At 38.3% G+C, this 23,279-nt stretch overlaps 1 protein-coding gene across 1 annotated transcript in view; it reads left to right on the plus strand.

Annotated features, from left to right (window-relative positions):
* GPR158 (G protein-coupled receptor 158) overlaps positions 1-23,279 on the plus strand; it is a gene marked incomplete at its 5' end in the record, with an annotated part of 203,150 nt that overhangs the window by 16,796 nt on the left and 163,075 nt on the right. The gene's annotated exons all lie outside the window — the stretch shown is intronic.

Consider the following 23,279-nt stretch of genomic DNA (forward strand, 5'->3'; position numbering starts at 1 on the left):
GTTGTCTACCAGAAGTCAGGACATGTTTGCCTAATTTGTTACGAAATGCCAATTTATCAAAGCCAAATCTAAATTTAGGAAAAGAGAGTTGGTTTTGATGAATACATCTACTAACATTTTCGAGCAAGGAAAACTAAAAATTTTTGTAAACATCCTTTTTGGTATTTTTCACTTGAATTTTCTTTTTCTTAAAATAAACTTGATATGAGAAATCAAGTAGTCTTTGATAAAGACTAATTTTAAATGACATATTTCTGTAAATGGAAAAAAAGAAATTTTTTTTTTGTCAAATACTTTTGACTTCTGAATTCAAGGGAACACTTTTTAAATCTCATGTTTCTTCCTAGAAGAAAATACTGTTTCCCATGAGATCTGGTAAACCTTGGTTTTTTTAATATATGCTATTTATCCTGAATGTGATTATATATTTTGGCAAGTGCTTCTCCTTTTCCTAGTGTCTTATGAGCAAAATTGTCAGCAGAGGGGTGGGATTGTAAGTTGCATCTCTTCCTGCAACCAAGAAGAAAAGGAAGAAAAACCCAAACCTATGAGAAGACTAAGGAAAACCAAGGCAAAAGTAAAATGGAGAAAATGAAGAAAAGTCAATGGTGGGCTTTAACACACCTTTAGTCTTGTTCAAAGCCCATTGTTTGCTGTAATGGGCTCCGAATCATGCTCTGTATTCTTAATATATAGCAAAACAGAATCTGAGTCAAACTGAACTGATATAATTCCACAATTATACTTCCCTTCCAAATCTAAGTCCTTAAGAGTGTGTCCTGGAGAGAACACACAAAAAGCTACTCTCTCTGGAAGAATTTGTTGGAGAAGGGGGGGAAATAAAAGTGTGGTTTTTTTTTTTTCACTCTTCACAATTCATTTTCATGGGAGTAAAAAGTAGTTTTTATTTCTCTGTAGAATTCGCTCTGATTATGAAAAGGGGTTTTCTTAATGAATATGACATTCAGTAAAATCTACCTTCCATTTTATTATTGCACATGAGGCAAGCGGAGTGTCATTTAGAAAACTGAGTGCAGAATGAAATTCTGCATGAAAGACAACCTTAGGGGTTACAGAAAGTTTTTTTTTTTTATGACTTGCAAAAAACATTTTAATGCCAGTCTTAGTATCTCAGTGGGCAAGCTGGAAATCTCACCTCTATGATTTGGTCTCTTACTGTGCATGAGAAACTGAGGTGGCTGTCATGGAGCATTGATGCAGAGATGGTGTCTCCACCAGCTTTGAGCCAGGACGGGGTTCTTAGCATTCTGGGCTTCACTCTCCTGCTGAGAGGGTGGTGGGCGTTTCCTATCTGCTGAAGGAGAGAATAACATTTCTTTTACTTAAAATGTACATTACAGATCAGTTTTTCATGTTGGGATTCTGGGGTGTGTTGTTGTAAAGCCGGCTGTGCTCAAGTAAGTTTCTTTGCAGAGCTTTTATTTACCAGACTCACTCACACTGTTTCTACTTCTTTTTTTTTCTTTTCCTGTCCCTGTTTATTCTGCATAGTGTTTTTCTTGTTCTTCAGAGCTAACAAAGACTGCTCTACATAGTTTACAGTAATCTTTTTTTTTTATATAGCACTTCTGCTACTGTTGAGTCCAATCTGATATATCAGTATAAAACCAGAGCTGCTTTGTGCTGTTTTGACGATAGGAAGCACTACATTTGCTGATGTTACAAAGCATGTTTTATTTTTCATACTGGAAAAGTTGCATGTTTTTGTTTTAGTAAGCCTACTGCGATGCTGTAGTCCATAAGTGAGTTCCTGTGATGCAAAAAGGAATGAAAATACACATTCTAGGCCAGAAGTTCTTTAATGAGTGATGCTGTATACATGAGTGGCTCATGTTCAGACCTTCAGGTGTTAATAACATGGGTAAGGAGATGAATGCCACTTCATGAATGACTTTTCAACTTGTATGTAGAGCAAAAACCTGCCAGCTGTTCTTCCTTCTCCATGACACTTACTAGAGTGTTAAATGAACAAGGCTCTCATGGCTAAGAGAAGGATATATAGGTAATACAAACCTCCCCCAAAATGAAACTTGCAGTCAGGGAGTGCCTTTCCTTATTGCGCCTGAAGAGGATGAGACTCCTTGCTTAATAACAGTGACCCTGGGGATGGGGAGTTGCTGGGAACAATCTATAGAGAAGCTTTCTCTCCTTTTACCCTATGGTCACCACTTTAGGAGAGTTCAGTCTGTTGGGGACTTCTTTCTTTACAAGCAGGTCCCATATGCTGCTTTTCACCCTTTGTTTCATTGGAATGTACCCTGTGGAATAAGGGTAAATTACATAGTTGTGCAACAATGCTTCCCACACAGTTCGCCTTATAAATGCTAATGAAATTATATTCCCCAATCCTCTCTTATCTTCTTCAAGGCAGATACAGAAATACCTGATGCTGGAATGCTGTGCCCCAGATTACAAAGTGTGTCTCCAGCAGAGTAAGGAAGAGAACAGAGATCTCTGGATTTCCAGTTCTGCTTAAGTTAGACCCTCCTTCCTCTCTTTAGTTTTGTTAGATGACTTGAGTATTTAGTGCAGCATAGCCTTTCCGCAGACCGTTTGGTAAGCCTTTGCCATAGTGAATTTCTGATTTGGCTCTGAAAGTCTACTAGTGTCATTAAATCTAAGGCATAAAGCTCAGTATTTCAGAGATACAACTCCCCTCTTTCCTAACGCTATGAAAATATAGCAAGTGAAGGGGAAGGGAGTGACTTAGGGAATGGACAGGAGGAGAAAAAACAACTTATGGGTTACTAAAATGTTTCTTTACTTTGTCTTCTATTGCAGTTAATTTTATAGTGGCTAAAATCTGCTAGATACATCGTAGACAAATTTTCCTACTTTCTGTGCTGTCCTGAAGTGTTTATCTTCTAAATAAAAATCAGTTGAAAGGAGGGAGATGGAGGTGCATTACAGTGAATGTAAACATACAGTAAACCAGTGGTCTGTATGTGCTAGACAGAAAAAGGGAAGGAATGGATGGGACCCAACTCCTACCAGAAAATAAAGAGATTGTTGTTGAAAGTACTGTATTGCCTTCACATGCTCTGGCACAAAATGACTAGGAGATGATGCTAACCGTGACATTGGGATATGGCTTTGGAAGGTCATCAAGAGTAACCTGACTATGTGATGAAATAGTTGTAGTGCTAGTCCTTGCTTGAAAGAAAAATAGTGTGTGGTTGGGGAATTAAAGAGTATTACAACTCAAATACACAAAACGCTTAGACATACTATTCCTCCTTTAACTGCCATCTGTCCTTAGATTTAGGTGTTCTTCAGGAAGATGGATTGGTGACTCTTAAATATCTTGCTTTATGTATGGTGCCCTCAAATTGAATACAAAACAAAAGCAAGCACTGGGAACTTTAGATTCCCCATTTCTAAATTGACTACCTAAATTCCTAATATATAGTCATATGTTTTCCTGATTTGTTCTCTTTTGTGCACAGGACCCACATATCCCTGATTTCATAGCAGCCTAGGTGAACTGGGAGAACAAGAGTGCCCTTCTTCAACCTCAGGATGACTGGAAACTGCCCAGTCTAATTAGGCAGGAAGTTACGTGAGACTTTACATAGTAAAGCCGAACTGCAGTAGTAGCTAAAGTCTATTTCAGTTGTGATTTTTTCTCTTTTTTTAATTGTATCAGCCCAAGAGAGGCTGATGGCCAGGTGTTCTTTTCTTGACCTCAGGGAAGGATGGGCAACTCAGTGAAGCACAGAGAGCTACATTCTTCTTCCTGCCCTCTTCCTTGACACCCAAATAGGGAACAGTTTCCCCGAAAAAATACATGGGCAAGAGATTTGGATTCTGTGGGGCCGCAACAGATGAGGCGGGTAGTATCTGCAGGGTTAGAAATAATTAAAATGAATTGGGCAGAGAACAAAATGATGCAGATAATTCTGAAATTAACAAACATAGAAAAAAATATAGTTACCCAATAACAAATCCAAAGTAATTTCATTGTAGAGGCAAGGCTGGTTATGGGGGTAAGAAAACATGCATTTTTACCCTCTTTGAAACCTTTGAAGATTTTTCTTTTAATATATTAGATTCCTTCCCCATATGTGCTGGCAGCAGCTGCTGGCACTTTTAGTAACAAGTTTAGAGTCCTTGCTGAGACACCAACAATAAAATCAAGGCTGAGGAGTGTCTGAAGAAATCAGCTGGCGTAGCCCATTGAGCTCGGACGAATGCTTCTAACCAGCAGCATCAGTCTGAAAAACAGCAGCGGACACCACGCTGTTCCCCCATCCTTAATGAGACTGCCAACAGCTTGCAATACAAGGCAGGCTCAGCTGACATCCCTTTGGGTTTCAGCAGTATTCCACAAATGACAGCATGCAAAAATATCTAGAGGGAATGAGAGAGGCAGAGTAAACAAAAAAGCTGCATTGCTGTCTGTATATAGTGTGTGTGTATCTGTTTGTAGAAAGATGCATAGGCCTACTGTGTGTGTATTAATTCTGCACAAACACAAAACCAATTGAGAAAGGAAAACAAATGAACAGTACAGCCAAAATCTTTTTTCTATTGTTTAGCAAAACATTTGGGACCATCGTATTTTATTATACTGTACATAGTCTTACAGACAACCAACTGAAAAAGGGGGAGGCAAGGGCTGATTAAAAATAAAATTGTAATGGGGACTGAGTTGGGAGAGAGGAAGAAAAATGGTGCTTTCCAGGTTTTTCAAACAGATCCTTTCCAGTGCCCTTGTCAAACTGGGAAGAGGCTATTAATGCACATACTCTGTGGGACGGGAAGCATGACAAGAGATTAGCATCCAAAGTCATAAACTAGTGGGTCGTATCCAGTATCATTAGTTTTGCTTATTACTTCCATGTGTTTTCTGTCCTGTCCATTAGGAAAAATGCAGTCAGAATGAGAAAAATTTGAAAAGAAAGCTGTTTGGTGATTCAGTCTGAGTGAACAGGATTTATGGAATGTAGTTCTAATTTGGAAATAATCATCATCCTTGGAGCTACAGATTGCATCCAAGATAGGGCAAGAGAAGTAGCCAAACCAGGGTAGAGAGCGTATGTCAGGATATATTTCTTCTTAGAAGAAAACAAGATCTTTAATGGTAGAATACAAATACTAAATGCTATATCAAATCTGGGCTAAAGGGACAATCTAAGACAGAAAGGGGAGCGGCTTGGTTTGGTACACAGATAAAACAGCCAGCACGTCTTGGATCCAAAACCAGAAAGGCATATCTGTTCTCTCAAACTGATCGCTGCTCACACAACCCGGTGTACATGAAGAGCATGCAGTAGACACAAAGAACATTTCAAATGCTATTTTAAAAATAACTTTGCATCATCTGCATTCGTGGTAAAAGTACCTTTATGACAGTATACCAGATCTAATCTGGCACTCCCTCAGACACGATTACATAAAATAAGGTGGAGGTTTGTCAGAGCTTTCAGTGGTAAACAAGGTGCTATGAAAACCAACTTTCAGTTTAAGGAAGAGCCAGGTTGCTTAGCTACAGCATCTTTGCCTTTTTAGAAAAAAATTTAAATGACTCTGTTTTGTAGGAGCTAATCTTAGTTATCAATGTTTTCTTCAAAAGAAGAAAACCTTTGCAACAATTCCTTCCATCCTAGTTAGCAGTGTTAACTTGAGCATTTAAATTCATCCAGGTCAGTTCTATTTGCTGCTGTTTTCTTTTCTCCAGAGTTAAAAACGAAAAGCAGTAGATGATTGGTTGAATGATGCTGTCTGACAAAAATGAAAATAGTAGGGAGATATTTGGTTTGTCTTGCAGTTGACAGGCGCTGATAGCATTGCATCAATTACCAGTTCTTTCAGATCTTTCGCTGCTGGACAGAGCATCCCATTAGGCAATGCCATTTCCTCCCCATCGTGTTTGGGAAGGAAAAAGGCGAGGCCCAGAAGTTTAGTTAGCTGGGGGGACATGGACAGAATGTGGCTGGTGGGAGCAAAGGGGAAGTCACAGAGAGGGGGATGGGTGCAGGGAAGAGCCCTTCCCTGGAGAGAGACTGAGAAACTGACTGACTGTAGCAAGAGACAGAAGATCAGGGTCTATTGGGGGCCACAGGAAACCTTGCAGCAAAGAGCCTGAGGACTGTAGCCAGGCTGGACCGTTCTCCTTTGGCAGACTGGCTGTGAGTTACCTTTCCCAGATGTGAAGTGGCAGTAGCTGTATCAGATCTAGGCATAAAGAGAGCACAGCTTCATTCAGGGCTCTCATTTATTATCACTACATTCAGCGGACTGTACAGTATCTGAAAAATGTCTCTAGTAGCATTAAGCACAATTAGATAAATATACAGCATTTTGGTATCAAAGCATCTGGTCCATCCTGTGTGAGATTTGATATGCTTATCTTGGAAGATATGCAAGTACTCCCATATCTTGTGAGATAATATAAAGACTAGTACCGCCATCTTACAGCTGGCACACAAAGGCAAAATTATTATCTCTAAATTGACAGACGCCCTGACTCTAATTGAGGTGTGATCTCCAGGCGTGCAAATTACCCTCTCCACAGTTTGGTTTCTGCAGAAAGTTACGCCGAGCATGTGAGCTGAAAGGGAGTCCTGATGATGATCCAGCCTGGGATTTTGGGGTGCATTACAGCATGCACCCACCCCATGCTTCAGATACTTCCAGGAAGAGTTAAGCATCCTGACATATTTTTGAAACCTGTGTCTGACCAGCTTTGTAGTTTTCTTAGTGATCTTGATTTGTGATAGCATTCTGGTAAAAAAATGAAGCCACCCAACCTCCTCTTAGCTAAACACACTGTTGCTGCACTTGCTGTCATTGCAAAGGACACCAGCTTCCTATGAACAGTGCAAACTCTGTCCCTGACTTGCATACTTAGCTGTTTTCTTACTCAGGCAATATTCTGCAGAGGGTTTTTTGGTTGTTAAAATATGAAAATTCTGCTCATGCACGTGTTCTACAGTTAATTATTTTTGTTGAAAAAGCATGGACTTGAGAAACAGTAAACTAACGGAAAAAACTCGTCTGCCTTATTTTAAAAAAGCTTTTATTAAATGTAGCGACTGTCTCCTGCTTTTTTTTATCCTTCATGATACCTACACAAGAGACAAGTTTAATTTAGCCTTGAGAAGAAAGTTCATTCCTCTTTTTCTATAACAAATTAAAACTAGACTGAAAACATATTAAAGATCCCAAGATGAAAAACTAGAGAGAATAGCTGCTGAATCTTCATATTCAAAGCAATGTGCTGAGCCATAGTAATAGCCTTAATGGAAACAAACTAATTTAATTTTATTTTTGGAGCACAATTTTGGAGCACTAGACATTCAAATACCGTAATTTTTGTTGGTGACTTCTGGTAGGAAGTGAATGTGTTTTTGCAAATGAAAAAGAACTGCTTTTGGTTTACCTATGCTTTTGTTTAGATCCCAGTAGCTCGTATGATTTGTTCTTCTAGTTTGTATTTGCCAGTACTGTAAACTGATGGCTATCAGGTCATCCATTCTCTGAGCAGGGACCAGTCTCCTAGAAATTCCTCAGCCTTTACTAACCTACTTAATACCTTCTTTTGTGTTTCTTCATTGCTTTGTCACCCTGTGCTGTTTTAGATCATGAAGATATTAAGCACCAGTACTAACATGGGAATGCAGAACACTTGATTTTTAATCATTATCTTTTTGAATATTTCTTCTTTTCTTTTTTATGTTTTTGCTAGTTTATAAGCCATTACTGAGCTTCATCATATTTTCTCGTTCATCTCCTTTAAGGGTTTTACTCTACTTTCTGTCAGTGTATAAGTAGTGAAAGAAAAAATACTTCTCCCCAACACCTTATGCATGTAAACGTCTTAAAATAAAGAAGATATTTACTGTCTTTGATTCCTCCTTTACTTGGAAGAGATGGTGAGGAAAAGTAGATATCACTGTAGAGACAAATAAGACAATTTTATATTTGTAATACTGCACTGTTTTCTTTTTGCAGCAGGATCAGAATTCCTCTGCAGTTAACTTTAGTTCCTAGATTTACCAAAACTATTGTTCGCAGGGCAATCAGTTTCCATTTATTGGCATAAAATAGATAGTAGGATTTGCTTACTGAGCTCCGCTGTTTCTGTCAGAATATAGCAGCTACTGTTTTTACACGACCAATTCCATCTAATCATTCTGTTAATTTTTTCATCTTTCTGATATGGTTGGCTAGGGAAAATAATATTCATTGAGTGGTATAACTATGCATTCTAATTTAGGCAAAGTGAGTCCTGTAACTTTCATCTAAAACGGTTATTGTCTTACTCTTACATTTGAAAATCAAGCTAACTGGATTGATCTGAGCTGAGAAACAAACTGGGCTTTCTCTATAGCTGATAAATTGAGTTTTTGCAACCGTCAAATATTTTTTGTGTTTATGTTTTTATATATACATTTATTTACAGCTAATCTGTGTAAGTGCATGCATATGTATGAACATTATATAAATGCACACGCATGCATGCTTATATATACATATATAGGGAACTGTGAATGACTTGGGTGTTTGCACATAGGCATTCTACTAGAACTGTTCTGTGATGAGATGTTACAGAGGCTGGGGAGATGCTGGTCCTTGTCTTGCACCTAACCCCATGCATTAGTACAGGCTGCGGGGATGAACGGCTGCAAAGCAGCTTTGCAGAAAAGGCTCAGTGGGTCCTGGTGGACATCAAGTTGACCATGAGCCAGCAATGTGCCCTTGCAGCAAAGAAGGCCAACTGTATCCTGGGCTGCGTTAGGCAGAGCATTGCCAGCTGGTCGAGGGAGAGATGATCTTTCCTCTTTACCCACCCTGGTGAGGCAGCATCTGGAGGGCTGTGTCCAGTTCTGAGCTCCCCAGTTCAAGAGACATGGATGTACTGGAGTGAGTCCAGTGAACGGCCACCAGAATGATGAAGGGTTTGGAGCACTTGTTGAACAAGGAGAGGCTGAGCGAGCTGGGACTGTTCAGCCTAGAGAAGAGAAGGTTTTGGGGGATTTTATCTGTGTGTGTAAATACCTGATGGAAAGGTATAAAGGAGACAGAGCCAGACTCTCCTCAGGGGTAGTCAGTGACAGGACAAGAGGCAATGGGCACAAACTGAAACAGAAAAAGAAATTTTTTTTTTTTTTTTTTTTACACTGTGAGGGTAGTCAGACACTAGAACAGGTTGCCCAGAGATATGGTGGAGTCTCCATTGTTGGAGGTATTCAGAACCTGAATGGACGTGGCCCTGGGCAAACTGTTCTAGCTGAGCCTGCTCTGAGCAGGGGTTGGGACTGGATGATCTGTAGAGGTGCCTTCCAGCCTCAGCTGCTGTGTGATTCTGTGGTCAGCTCTTCTTTCATCTTTCACAGGATTCATTTTGCCTGTCTGATTTATATCTGGAGAATACGGTATTCCTTTTGAGCTTTGTGTTTCCACACTGTTTTATTTGCACTTATGTCAAGACTCTCTTCCATTGCCAACTGCTTTTGCTCACCGGTTGTTTCTTTTAAACTTCTCATAAGTGTGTGAAGATGTTCATGTGAGTTTTTTGAGTAATCATTTACTTCTGATACTTTTTCTATAACGAGTTCAACACTTCTTTCTCCTACTACAATAGAAGAAATGGTGTAAGTATATTCAGATTCTTATTTTTTAGTTAATAGCTGCAAGCATATCTGCTTATTTAGTTTCAGAACTTCAAAAGCTGATTTAGTAGAGATAACACTAAGATTTTGAATGATGATACTGGCTTGCTGCTTGGGCTAGGGTTGAAATCTTTTTATCCCTTCATATATATTATCTAAGTATCTGACGGTTAAAGCTTTGAAAGGGGGGAAGTTCTGTAATATAGATATGGTAGTGGGATTTATTTGGATAACATATGCTGCGTTATAAAATGTGAGTTTTCTAAACAGAGTAAATTAGTCTACAATGTATAGGATACTGTCCTAGAGATAGAGGAGAATTGCTAGGGCTATTCAGTAAATTGTTATTATGACGTTTTGATACTTGTTTTCATCCTGAAATGGAGTGAAACCAAGACCAGCAGTGCATTTTCCTGAATTAACATTTTAAAAATGTATTAATTTGGAAATACGAAAATAAGTATTTCAGGGAGCTGCTCTAGGAAATTGAATAATTTGAAAGACTGATAAAAATTGATTAAAAATGTGCATTAGTTTTAATTCTTTCTTATGAGGAGAAAATGAGAAAAAGACATTTTGAGAAAGTCCTGTTGTATGGTAATGGAAAACGGCTTGGTGATAACATCTTGAGCAATTCTAGAAACCTGTCTACCAGTCAAAGCCCCACCAAAAACATGTCCTTTTTTCCTCTTGAAAAGTTTAGAAACTTTTGATACCATTTGTCCATTTCCACTACTAATCACATCTATCTTGTGCCATTGGATAGTCATTGTGGTTTTTAGCTCAGCCAAAACAGTTTGTCTCTCTTCCAAGAAAGGAAGTCAAATAAAGCAGCACTCCAGAACTTGTAAACTTTTACAAGAAATGATAAAACATTTTCATATTCCAGTAGGTACAAGACATGGCACAAATTGGTTTTAAGCATGTGAGAGCAAACATTTGCCCTGTAGAGCTTAAACTCCTGAATTCATATTGTTCCAGAGCCCTTCAAAGTGAATACTGCATTACACTAGCTGAAAGAGGCATTTCTTGGTAGTTCAATTATACAGAATTTTTATATGGATAACTAATAGGATGCTTGTTTGAAATAAATGTCTAAATAAAATGCTGCAGTCATCCTGATATGAATCTTCTGCAATATTTTTGTGAAAAATTCCAAGACTGATTTCCGCCTCCCCCTTGGTAATGGAATGAAGTTTAATTTTGAATGAAGTTTGAGTTTTCTTGTAGGATAGGACTCCGTAATAATGATTGCTTTCTGAGGGACTGCTTTATTGCTACATAGTCTGTGTAATTATAAAAAGCAATTTTTATGAAGTACTACTCAGTGAGCCACTTAAAGAAGAATTATTTTTACAGGTTTAATGTGTATTTCAGTTGTGTTTCATTTCCATATGTGATTGAGAATTGCTTTTAATTATGCATCAGTGGATTATTCTAGCTGCTTTCTAATGTTGCTTAACAAAAATGATACGTTATAACAGTCACTTTTGTTACAAGTGTAACCTAAAAATATTTTTTCAGTGATTATATGATTATAAGGAGTCACATTTTGCATCTTTATCATTGTATTGTACTGCAATATTTAAGTGTTTTCCCTGTTTGTATATCGTTATTACACTGCTAAATGGTGAAAATGTTGGAACATCTGGAATAATGAAGAGATGCATCAATTTTGAAGTCTTCACTTCTCACTGAATTTTCCATAGCCCTTGAGTTAATTCTATGTTTAAATGTATATGTATGTTACCCAAGAAATGACTGCCATGTCTCGCAGATGTATGAAAGAAAGCAAGGCTGGTGTGTATGTGAAGCACCATGTATGTCAGTGGGATCCTATGGCCGCAGAAGGCTCCCCTTAAGCTAGAGCTACAAGCTTAAACGTCCTATCAAGAAAAGAGTGATGGAAGAAGAGGAGGGCTTGAAAAGGATAAAGTCTATACAACAGCTGAATACGTGCCTTCTTAGTAAGAGTTACATGACAAGAATAACACTGTTAACGTTAACATTAACTTTTATTTACAATGAAATAGTGTCTCACTTGTCGACTGCAAACATCAAACATTTGACTTTGTGCTCTTATTCCACTCCATTTGTTTTCTCCAAAGGTATAAATACTCCTACAAAGAACAGTCCTTGGTTTTGTTTCCCTGTTATTTCTTGCCTTGATTAAGTCCCAAATAATTTTGGGTTGCAAGTGTGAGTATGTTTATAGTTATCTATTCAGACATTCCATAGCTGTATGATTTCATAGCAATAGCTTTACATTAGGAATTGGTGTTTCAGTCTGGAGCATGCAGGCAGTTCTCACTAATATGATTTTAATCCTTGTTTGATCCTGAAGAACAGAGGCAGTAATCTGTGATCTCAGCAAAGATGAGCAGAGCTGCTGACCTGTTGCGCTGGCCCTCAGAGCCCCTGTTGTGCTTTGTTCTATGACTAGCTTTTTCGAGTATCCTCTGTAGCGAGGCATTTTAGATCTTGGAGGCAGAATGAAAGCAAATGGGATATGTTCTTCCCTCTTGCAACAAAGGCTAATCAGCTTACCATTCAGAGGATCGTTCTCCCTTTATCACCTTCTCAGGTACTATTGATTTTCTTGTTCAATTTAACCATCAGTGCAAGCAACATACTCTTAGTAAGTATAGCTCTGTGGACGTGGTCCAAATCGTTGAGGTCAGATGGGTTTCTGGCAGGCGTTCATTCTGACTTCTGGAGCACCTCTGTGCAGGTTAAAAAAAGTCTTTCGTTTCTGCTTCCTCTTTTGGAACGGAGAACCCTTTTATTTGCTGAAATAAAATAACCACTTACCTTACTAGCGGCATTTCCCTTCATTTTTGGAATGACTGCAGATGTCACAGTGGTCATATTTTACTTTTCAGGAAGCAGCTTTGTATTGATAGCCACCACTGTAGTGATGTGTTTTTAATGTTTTCTTTCATTGGCAATTTATTTGAGTGGAGGTGAAATGACTCTGTCTAGCACCTGGTACAATGGGACCTTGGGGCTGTTTGGCCATCTTGGATGTTACCAAAAATTATTTTTGCCTTTTGATACAGTGTCATAATTGGGACAATCAGACCCTTTCCCCTCCACCTTCTCCCCCCACCAAATCCCACACCACAGTTTGCCTTTTTGGAAAAAAACAACCCCAGACAACTGTATAAATTTGTGCTCTTGAGTCTGCAGTCTTATTTTAAATGGGAGTCTCTAGCTTAGCCTAGCCTTAGTTTTAGATTGTATTCCTGGTTTTGGGAAGCATGCAGATGTAAATGAAGCTATTTGTGTGCAACTCTTTGCCTTAAATCTGTTTTTGCTTTTCTCCTCTCTAGATTGACTATCCAGTGAAATGCTTTGGAGTTTCAGCTTTTCTTTCTAACTATATTTCTGATCTCTTCTATTATTCTCTTCCTATTATTTTTGTTTTCTTACCAGCTTATGTAGTGCCTCTTGTAAATATGCTGGAATGCATTGGGTTGAAGTAGGTTTTGAAACCGGCGGAAACTTGTGTGTTGTACAAGTGTGCGGGTGTTTAGGCGTGCGGGGAGCAGCAGACTGCTGCGCTCTCCCTTGGACCTGGGCCTTCCTCTTCTCCCATCTACATGAAATCCCTTCTGCTGTCTGATAGCTGGGCCACTGAGGAGGGTGGGGGGTGAAGGTATTCTTATAGATTTGTTTGTGGTGTTTATTTTGCCCTGGTGACCGTGAGCGCAAATGCATTGTAGGCTGGTGATACTTGCACCGTTAACCAGGAAAATCAAATCCAAATATGGTCCAACCTCTTCTCTCTGGTTTTCAAATGCAGACCAGATACCTTTCTGGAAGACCCTTATTAGCCATTCACATGCTGTCGGGATCCAGGCAGAGGTGTTTTGTTCGAAGTGGTGTGGTCTGGGTTATGTAGTTGATCGGATTACATTATCTAATACTCCCCTTTGGCTTAATATATACTCAGTAAAGTCACAGAAGCACTGAATCGTTTCATCATGTGTACCCCTGGTCCTGCTACTCTTTCAGTTGCTGAAGGTTTTTGAAGTATAGTAAATGTCTCCCACCCCCTTTGTTGTCTTTTCTAAACTTAAATTGGCTGAGAGTCTTCCAAACCCAGACAATTATACAACAGTCTGGTACAATTTTATTTAGTCTAACCCCATTAGAGAGCTTTCTACTTCAGAGCTGGTTTCCTTTTTGCTTCAGACACTCACATTGTGAAGTTTTTGCCATTAACAGCATAATGCACGTGAAAAAAAACCCAAAACTTCTTTAAAACCTTAAAATGTTACTACTCTGTAATGAATTTCAAGAAGACAGGAGTTAATGTGGTTGCTGTAAAACTCCTGGTTGCTGGACTGTGGAGCAGCGTTCCCAGGGCTGCACAGGACGAGTGGCTGCAGGTGGGTACCACAAAGGTCTCTGCCTCTCCTGTGAGAGGTGGAAGTGCAGAAATGGCAGGATCTGGCGTGCCGTATCAGCAGCTTGTCTCTATTTTGAACCGGTTCTGCTCCTATATATGAAAACTCTGAGCACAGCTGAACAAAAATAGAGCAATAGTAGAAGAAACTTTTTTTTTCCCTTCATGCATCTTCCTCAGACTTGTTAACTTGGTGGACAGTTAAGAGCCTAATTCCTGTTAAGCTTGTCTCTATAATGAAAATCAAGGAAAGATGTTCAGTGGGCCTCTGACAATTTTCTTTGTGCCTTCTTAAATATCCCCGCTACATTTTGATTACAGAATTAGTCGTGTTTATTTCCTACATTGCATCATGTTGAAAGAAAGAAGGCAATGCGTTGGGGTGCTGTGGCAGCCTCAGAGCCTCGTGGGGAGCACCATTGGACTGGTCACATCTCTCTCTCCCTGAAAACAGTCTGTAAGAAGAAAAACAACAACTAGATTTTGGATGCTTGCCTGAGACTGCCAGTTTGGCTTTTGGAGAGGAAAAGCTACAGACGTGAACTGAGTGAATCTTGCTCAGGATAGACACAAGAAGTGTGGAGCCTCATAATAACAGTCTTAGACAATCTTTATACAGAAGCCAACTGGTTCTTAAAGAAACAGCACAGCTTTTTTAAAGCAACTTGCACAGTTTGCACATTCACCTCAAAACACTGGCCAGACAGCTGTAAGGAAAAAGTCCACGTTCGGATCAGCAGACATTAACTTTGTCTTTTTCTCTTTTTCTCCCTACTTGTATAAAGTAGGTTCTCCCTTAAACCACTGCTAACACTGATCTTGTGAGAGTTGACTCAAGAAACTGTGCTCTGACTGAAAGGTAAAGATTACATATTGGAGGGATGGTGAGTTGTCAAAACATCTGAAGATATTTGCAATGTAGATTCCAAAATGAGTATTCTTTTCAGCACTCTTTCAAAATAGTATTGTTTTTATCTATTCCCCTTTCTCACAAAGAATTGCTTTTTCTTGTCTCTGTCAAAATGCCATTAACTGACATTTCGTATCTGATGGTCCTGAATGTTGAGGCACAATCTGATCTTCACAGGAAGGGCCCGCAGTATAGCTTCTTCAGGAGATGACGATGTGTTCTGTAATGTGATACCATGTGCCAGAGTTGCTCTAGTTCTTATGGAGACAAATGTTAAGAACTTTTCCCGAAAAAAGCCCACTCGTACTGGGAAAAATGTGTCATGGGTTCTACACCATGGATATAAGAAATACAGACATGTTTATTGTCATGTAAGTAGATGTTCCTAAAAGCAAATGTAAATCAGACTTGAAGAGTTTGCAATCAAGTAGACTGTATTCAAACCAAGGAAAAGGGATAGGATGGTGGGGAAAACATACCACTTAGTGGGAGAGGCTCATGGTTTTCCTGTTTTTCTTCTGTCCAGTTTTTTTTTTTAATGTTTTGTAATGAATCAGGTTATCAATAACAAAGCAAGTTTTTAGGGCAGTAATTAACAATACTGGGGTGGGTTTAGACCTGGCTGGGCAATTTTGGATGATTCCTTTCCTCATGCTGGATAGGAAGTCAGGGATGCTGGATAGGAAGTTTGGAAACAAACTGCTCTTTCTTATGACTTGCACTGAAAATATTTATAATGACTAAAGCTAACATTTGTTGAACTACTTTGTCAACCTCTGTCCGTGAAAGTCCTGCCATTAAGTTAGTTGTTGTGTAAGGACAGTAATTTAAAAGTGGGGTTGTATTTGGCTGTATACGGTCATGTTTGAAGTGATTAAAGCATTAATGCCCAGTTTGTCGGTACACCCAAGCAAATTCTGACAGAGGAGCCATGTGCTATTGCTGTATTGCCAGTGCACCTTGTTATGTGCTATTGCTTTGTAAAACACAGCTCAGCATCTTCTAGGTCACAATGAGAAGGTCCCTTCTTAGTTATTTTTTCTCCTAGAACTTAAAAATTACAGCAATATTCTATTGATGAAATGAAAGGTGCTTTCAGGTATGAGAAGTAATGAGGAAAAGAGATCAGCAGGCTTAGCTAAAAAAAAAAAAAGTGTAATGAAAGAGAAATAACAGGAGCCTCTTACTTGAGGATGTAATTATTTGAGAGAGCATAGCGAGGATATTAACTAAACAAATCAGATGGGGAAAAAGCCGTTTTATTAAATTTCAAATATGTAAACACTGAGAAAAATGCAGTCCTATGAATTTAATTGTTTTCATTAAGGTAAGCAAACCATTTTTATCCAGTAGAGCATGATGTAGGAAGCTATTATAATGTAAGTTAGAACTAACTTATATTTTAGACTCCAAATGTAGACTTCTCTTGTATATGAATTTCTATTAGGCAGGTTTTTTTATTGGAAAATCCCTGGTTTTAATGTTAATTTTAGATTATCCAGAACGAAAGTAATGCCAAAGCTGTTCTGTAATAAGACCTTTTTTACCCAGTAGGAGTATGGTTCTGCTATTACAGGAGACAAGGATTCCTAAGACATTTTCAGAAAAAGTAGAGCAAGAAGCTGTTCCCATAGAGATGATAATGAGCACCTATAAAGTTTGTCCACAGATGATCTCAAGGTTTTCAGGTACACCATATCTGCCCGCACCCTAAATTCCTACATGAGAGCCACGATAACAGTTTGGGCAGGCCAGGCAGTCCTCTTCAGCTGCTGGACCAAACCTTCTGAGGGATCTGGTACTGACTTTAAGCATGATTTAAAGGACCACAGAAATTTGGCAACTGTTAACTTACATTTTGGGATGAAATGAGGACAAAAGAAAGCTGCTAGGGTTGAAGAGTTATGTCTTGTTTTACTCCTTTCTCGCTGACATTTGGCTGTAAATGTTCATACTACTAAGTCATTTACAAATCTCAGGGTTCCTGGCTGAAGATGCTGGGAGCAAGGAATTAACTGTGTAAGTCTAAAAGAATGCAAAAAACTATTCTTAGTGTGTAAACCTGGTGTTATTACTCAGAGTATGAGATACTTTTGTCTTAAGGGCACCTTGAATTGGGAAACATTGAAAACTATTTTTTATTTCTGTGCATTGATTTTAACAGTAATCTAAAAAAAAATAAAAAAAAAAACAATAGGGGGAAAATCCCCCACAAGTATCATGTAGGGAGTTCTAGAAAGAAAGTGATATTGAACTAAGTGAGTGTGGGTAGAAAAACTGGTTGCAATTTCAGAGGAAGTTAATCTTACTAAAAATGGTCTTTCTGTATTCAGAAGTGCCTTTGTATTCCTGACAGATTTCTGCATAACTACTATGTTACTTTACATGAAAGCAGAGTAACTTTAGTTGAGAAGCTGAAAATCCCTTCCCCTCTGCAGAATGTCCTAGCAGAATATTCCTGCAGAAGAGCCACAGAGGAAGTGTCTCTCTTGGTTTTGAGGTGAATGTCATCCTTTCAAGAGTAGTTTAAAAGATTAAAAAAAAAACCCAACCAAACAAACAAAAAATCCCAGACATAACAATCTTCCTGATTGTTTTTGTGGGTAGTGCTTTGCTTTCATTTTTGGTGTTTCAAAAAAAAGTAACACATTTTATTTATCTTGGGGTTGTGGTGGAAACTGGGAATGCTTTTTTTCAGCAAGAAAATCAGTGTTCCCCATCCTCCTTTAGCCGCCTACAGCCCAAAGACGATTTCAAGCCAATCCAAGCAAAATACTTTTGGTTCTAATGCTGGAGTGAAAAAGTGTTTGGAGAGATCTAATTGCAGGAGCTCCAAGATCTGTAGCTTTAAAAGCACTGCAATTGTGTAAAAGTTGCGCTAAGACCATAGGAGTTGGGCAGTGCCATGTGTACCTGCACAAGTATGGCTACTACATGTGAAGTCAACAGAAGCTGGTCTGGTGTAGGTCTTAGAGATGTTCAGCTTTGCTTCTCATTGGACAGTGCTCCCGTTGACTTCAGTTTAGGACTGAACTTCTCACTGCATAATTTTGCCCTACAAATGATTGAACGTTATCAGATGGCCTTTGAATTCAGAAAGTAATGATTAAGGCTTTTGAAAGCATTTAGAAGTTTCCAAAGCTTTCTAAAATGCTTATCTGGGGAGAAACTACTGTATTAAAAGTTCACAAGAGTATGGATTGTTTATGGGTAAAAGGACCCTAAATCCATGAAAATAACCTCTCTGAAAGACCTTTGTTCTTCACTCCCCCATGCAAATTCTCTCTTCTTGCCGTTTGAGCACAAATGGACATTTGTCTGCCACATTCTGCATGAGCTTCACTCATTCAGTCAGGCAGATACCCAGTGGTTGGTATCTTCCCAATGCAAGTGGCAAAATCTGCTATGCTATTTTACAGGTGTCCCCACAGCCACTGGAAGTTTATTAGTATTCTATAGCATTCTGTGGCCTTTAGGAAGACATGAGTTGCTGAGGACTTTCTTGGAAGAAGGTGGGAAAACCATTACTTTTTGCTTTTGCTCTGCCTGAGAAGTCAAAGTAGATCAAATAACTCCATTATGCAAACAAGTAACGGATACATTATTCATCTCTGTCGCTCCCAGTTCATGCATTTTGTATATGATCTATTTCCTTCCATTTAATGAAGACGCTAAAAACCCCTCGATCCTGCACTAAGTAGCTCTTTTTTTTTTTTTTTTTTTTTTTATTAACAATGTTCTTGCCGGTGCTGACTTGTAGGAAGCCAGATCAGGGTCAGGGTGTTCAGTTTACCCAAAGTGAAAAGCCTGGACCTAGTTTTAAAATTGGAAACTCCAGCAGTGGACATAATTTTCGAGAATTGTTTTACTGCTGCAGTTGGTAACCGAGTTTGCCTTTATATAATTGCATGCCTGGCTGGGATGAGAAAAACTTCTGATTTGAGAACTAGGTATTTTCAGAAAGAGCCCAACTGAAATATTGTGTGGTAGGGAGCATATCTTGCTGCTTGTTTCACGTCTCACCCTTCCCTGGCAGGAGGAAATAGAATACTTCAAGATTATTGAAGACTAATACTGACAGGTTAATGAAAGGTTACTTTTTCCTCTTGCTTACATAGGGTTTACTTGAATGTGATTGCATAGACTCCAAGGAACTGCTGCTGAGTTAGGCTGTCAAATCATCACTGAGCCTTGCATTTCTGAGCAATTTCAACCTGAGGCATTGCTCTAGCAACTGTCATGTGTAAGGTGTTTAGTTCCCCCAAAAGTTCCAAAATATGACTCAGAGGGTTTTTTTAATTATTATTCCTTCCCTGCCTTTCTGTTTTATATTTGTGGCTACTACCTAATTTCTGTATTCATGATATTTTAACAGATGTTTTCACTTTTAACTTCCCCCAATACAAACTCAACTTGAAATCTCAAAATTAATATGTGCTCTTGCTTCTTTATGCGAGACAAAATCAGGTTAATGTTTGTCTGACCATACTAGTGTATCGTATAGATACCAATGACTGAATTCAGAAATAAGAATGAAATTCGTTTATCCATTTGAAACTAAGTTACTTGGTCTTTAAGGTACAGATAGGTTGAGCCCTGTGGATCTCATTTGTTACCTACTGAGAATCTCTTCACTCTCAGTTCTCTTGCAAAAATGGTAATTTCCCTATTGAGTAAAATTCACAGTTTTTTAACTTGTCAGCATTGTCAGTGCAGTAGAACTGATTATTAGTTTTAATAGACCAGAAGGAAATACTGGAATTTTCTTGTTAATGTGGACGGCTGTATAGGTCCCTACCAGTGCTTAGTAGAAATAGGGAAATCTTTTTATGTCAGTAGAAAGATGAAACGATGTGCAAATTGTATCACAACTCTGTTGTTAGAGGCATGACGAATATAAATTTAATGAAATACAGGACCATTCCTATTGCATTCTCTGAGAAAGATGTTTATTACCCTTCTCTACTTCAGTTACACCTCCATTCACAGGCAGCCCTACTGGGTATAGTGAGGTGATGTTAGAAAAAAAGTGCTATTTAATGTAAGAGTTGCAGAATAATTTCTTTGTCACCCACTATAAAGTGTATTTTAAAACATCCATTTTTATTTAATCAGAAATTATTAAAAGCTATTTTCAAGCATTTATTTCTTTTGTCCTTCCACCTTCGGTCTTCATCTCAGCAGTCTTCAGGTTTCTTACAGTATAGAAACATTTCAGTCTGGACAGTCCTTTTTGCAAGGTCTGGTATTAACTGATTCCAAGGGGTTCCTTTCTTAAAAGGGAGGTAAAGAGGAATGTTTACTGGGTGGTTAACACAGATAAGAGCCATCACCCTCTGCATCCACAGCTTGTTTTAATTAAGATCAGTTGGCTTGCCATTGGATAAAGATGCGTTTGTCATTAAGACTTCATAAGAGCAAGAAAAATATAGTTTTATGCGTGTCTTTTTGCCATCTAAAATAATTTTTCCTTTTTTTTTCCTAATGAATAGTGGTGCTGAATAATTCTTTATTTCTCAGGAGAAATGATTCTCGCTGTCACCGTAGTCCCAACTAGCCCTACCTACCATGAACATTAAAAGCAGAGTCATGTTTTTAACTCAAAAAAAGCTAAGGGATTCTGTCATCCATTTTTACAGAAGGAACAGCCATATTCCATCAGTCTGCTGTTACTTTTATTTCAGATCATTTTTCTCTTGCTTTCAGGAAAGCCTTCGTGGTTGTGTTCACTGTATTATCATTGTAATAGACTGCAGCTGCTCTTTCACAGTCTTCTACCTTTGCAGAATGCCAAGAGTGTAAGTATTTCAAGGTGAAGCAAACAAAAATCAAAGGCACCAGCTGAATTACTAACTGATTGTTGTGGTTTAACCCCAGTCGTTTGTCTAGCTTCAGCTTGTTTTTCATCGTAAATGTCATATGCAGATTCAGAGATAACATGTAAATATTAGCCTTGTCACACCACAGTATCTAAAGATTTCCTTTACTATTGATTAACTTCTTCCACTATAGATACTTGGTCGGTAATCAAATAAAATTTTCCTTCTTTGTGAAAATGTGTTTCAATCTGAACAAGTCCAGCCCATTTTCTGGTGTTCAGCTCATTTTTACAGATCCTTTTCTGAATTTACTCCAGTGTATTGCTGATCCTTCACAAAATATATACACCAGGAATGGGCACGCATCCCAGAATGTGCTTCACCATTGCTGAATTCAGAGATGAAATAATCTCCCTACTTCAGTATTTGATATTTTTCCTGGTAGTCTATTCAAAGATTGTTCTCTTTTAGTCTTCCAGGTGACTGGAATGTTTACCTTTGTTCTTTTAACATATTTAGACTTCTGAGTGGATCAAAACTTTTGGGGAAAAAAAAAATTGGTTGGTATTTTTACTCAAACTGTGAACTCAATGTAGCCTTTAGTGAAATAGGAAGTGATTTTTGTAAATTTTGTATGCATTGATACTCAGTTTTTTGCTGCTGTTGAGAATTTGAAATGTGAAATACATGCAAGTAGGGTGTTTGTATATCTGTAACTGATATGAAAAAGAAAAAGAATTGGAAATTGGAAGTGAACTGTGCTTGCAGATTTGTGATGCTTCAGTATTTACCTAGGGTGCTTCCCTAAGCGGGATTTACTTACTTGAACCAACCATGATTTTTTTTTTTGGTTGGCCTATTGCTGGTATGTCTATTACATCTTGCAGCACTTAAAACGTGCCACTGAAAACAGCAGATGGCATAATACCAAATGGTTTTAATTAACACCCTTCGGAGGCAATATTCAACAATATAGCACGCCTAGGTATCAGTTTTCCTTAAAACTTTACAAATGTATTTACTTCAGTTTGAACGGGATGTTGTAATCTTGGGCGCGTTACTCAGAGTCACTGTGCCAGTGCTTAATGTCAGCTCTATTGAAGTGAGTCTTGGATAAATTATCTGAAATCAATGGAATTGCCCTGATGCACTGAAATCTGAAACTTTTAAAATAGCTTTGTCAACTCTGGGTGGGAGGAACTACTGTCTTTGTATAATTCTGGCTAAACAATTTCATTTGTCTCTACAGCATGTTTGTAATTACTCATTCAGTTTCTACAAGGTTTCTATAAAGGTATTTGATCTTGGTTTAATTTCTTCCAGTGATCTATAACCAACCACATGAGATGACAGGCTGTTCCAAAAGTTTGTGACTTTAATTGGCAAAAATAATAAACTTATTTCCATTTTGAGGTTATGTAACTTCAGTTTCTAATAATTGGAATGACTCAGGCCATTTTGTTGGATAAAGAGGCAACCAGTACTAGAAGTCTGTCTGGCAGGGAAGTATTTATGAAACTAATTGAATATTATTTTATTTTTTAATAAATTAGATTATCATTGTGCATTTTTCCCAACCTTTGACTCATTCCTATAGCTGTTTTTGACTTCTTCCTTTTATTTGTCCATATCTTTTCTGAAATTTGGACACTAAGACAGGACACTGCCTTTTAATTATGGCCTCATGAGTGCCATAGTATGATCTTAACGTTGTCTCTTCACTCTTGCAATATTCCCCTCCTGATATATGCTATCATCAACTCTGCTGTCTTAGCAGTCAAGAGTAATTGGTAATGAATTTTGATCACTAATTTCTAATCCTTCAGAAGTCCTTGAGAGTTTCCTTTCCCCAGTTTCAAGTTCAGTGGTTATCAGACTCCTAAGTATTTTCTGAAGATCTGAACTTCAGTCATGTTCTGTGTAACTGCTTTCCCTAACACTGTCCTTCACCTACCTTAGCTCCTTGCTCCTTTAGGTATAAAATTTCAGGTAGAGCTACGTTAAGTTGCATGTTCTGTGAACCTCCTTAACTGGCTGTGAAATTCCTTATTTTTCCTATGTAATCTTAGTAGCACAGTAGCACCTGCCTTCTAAATGGTGGTTTTCAAAGTTTGGCTTTCCATTTCCTAGGACATTGGGAGGAGTTTCCCAGGTGTTAAAAAGGGAGAAAATGTCTCTGCTCTTCTTTCAAAGTGGATACTTTTTTACATTAACTACTTATGCATTTGATATTAGGTGAAGAAGGTGACTGAATTTATTAATTCAAATTAGGTATCTCTGACATTATACGAGTTACCTGCCCAAGCCTGTTTTTAGTTTAGGTGTCAGAAGACTGAAGTAACCCTACCAAGACTACTGGCCCTGGATTTCTTGCTTCTAAGAGTTAATGCTTTTTGTTATCCAGAGCTGAAGCATTTTGCATAATCGTTTTGGGTAAAATTTTGTTCTGCTCATATAAATGAGAAATTTTTGCAGATGTTTCTGTAGCAGAAGAGCAGTTT

This window comes from Pygoscelis adeliae, unplaced genomic scaffold (assembly GCF_000699105.1).
Source record: "Pygoscelis adeliae isolate BGI_AS28 unplaced genomic scaffold, ASM69910v1 Scaffold27, whole genome shotgun sequence".
Classification (NCBI taxonomy): Eukaryota; Metazoa; Chordata; class Aves; order Sphenisciformes; family Spheniscidae; genus Pygoscelis; species Pygoscelis adeliae.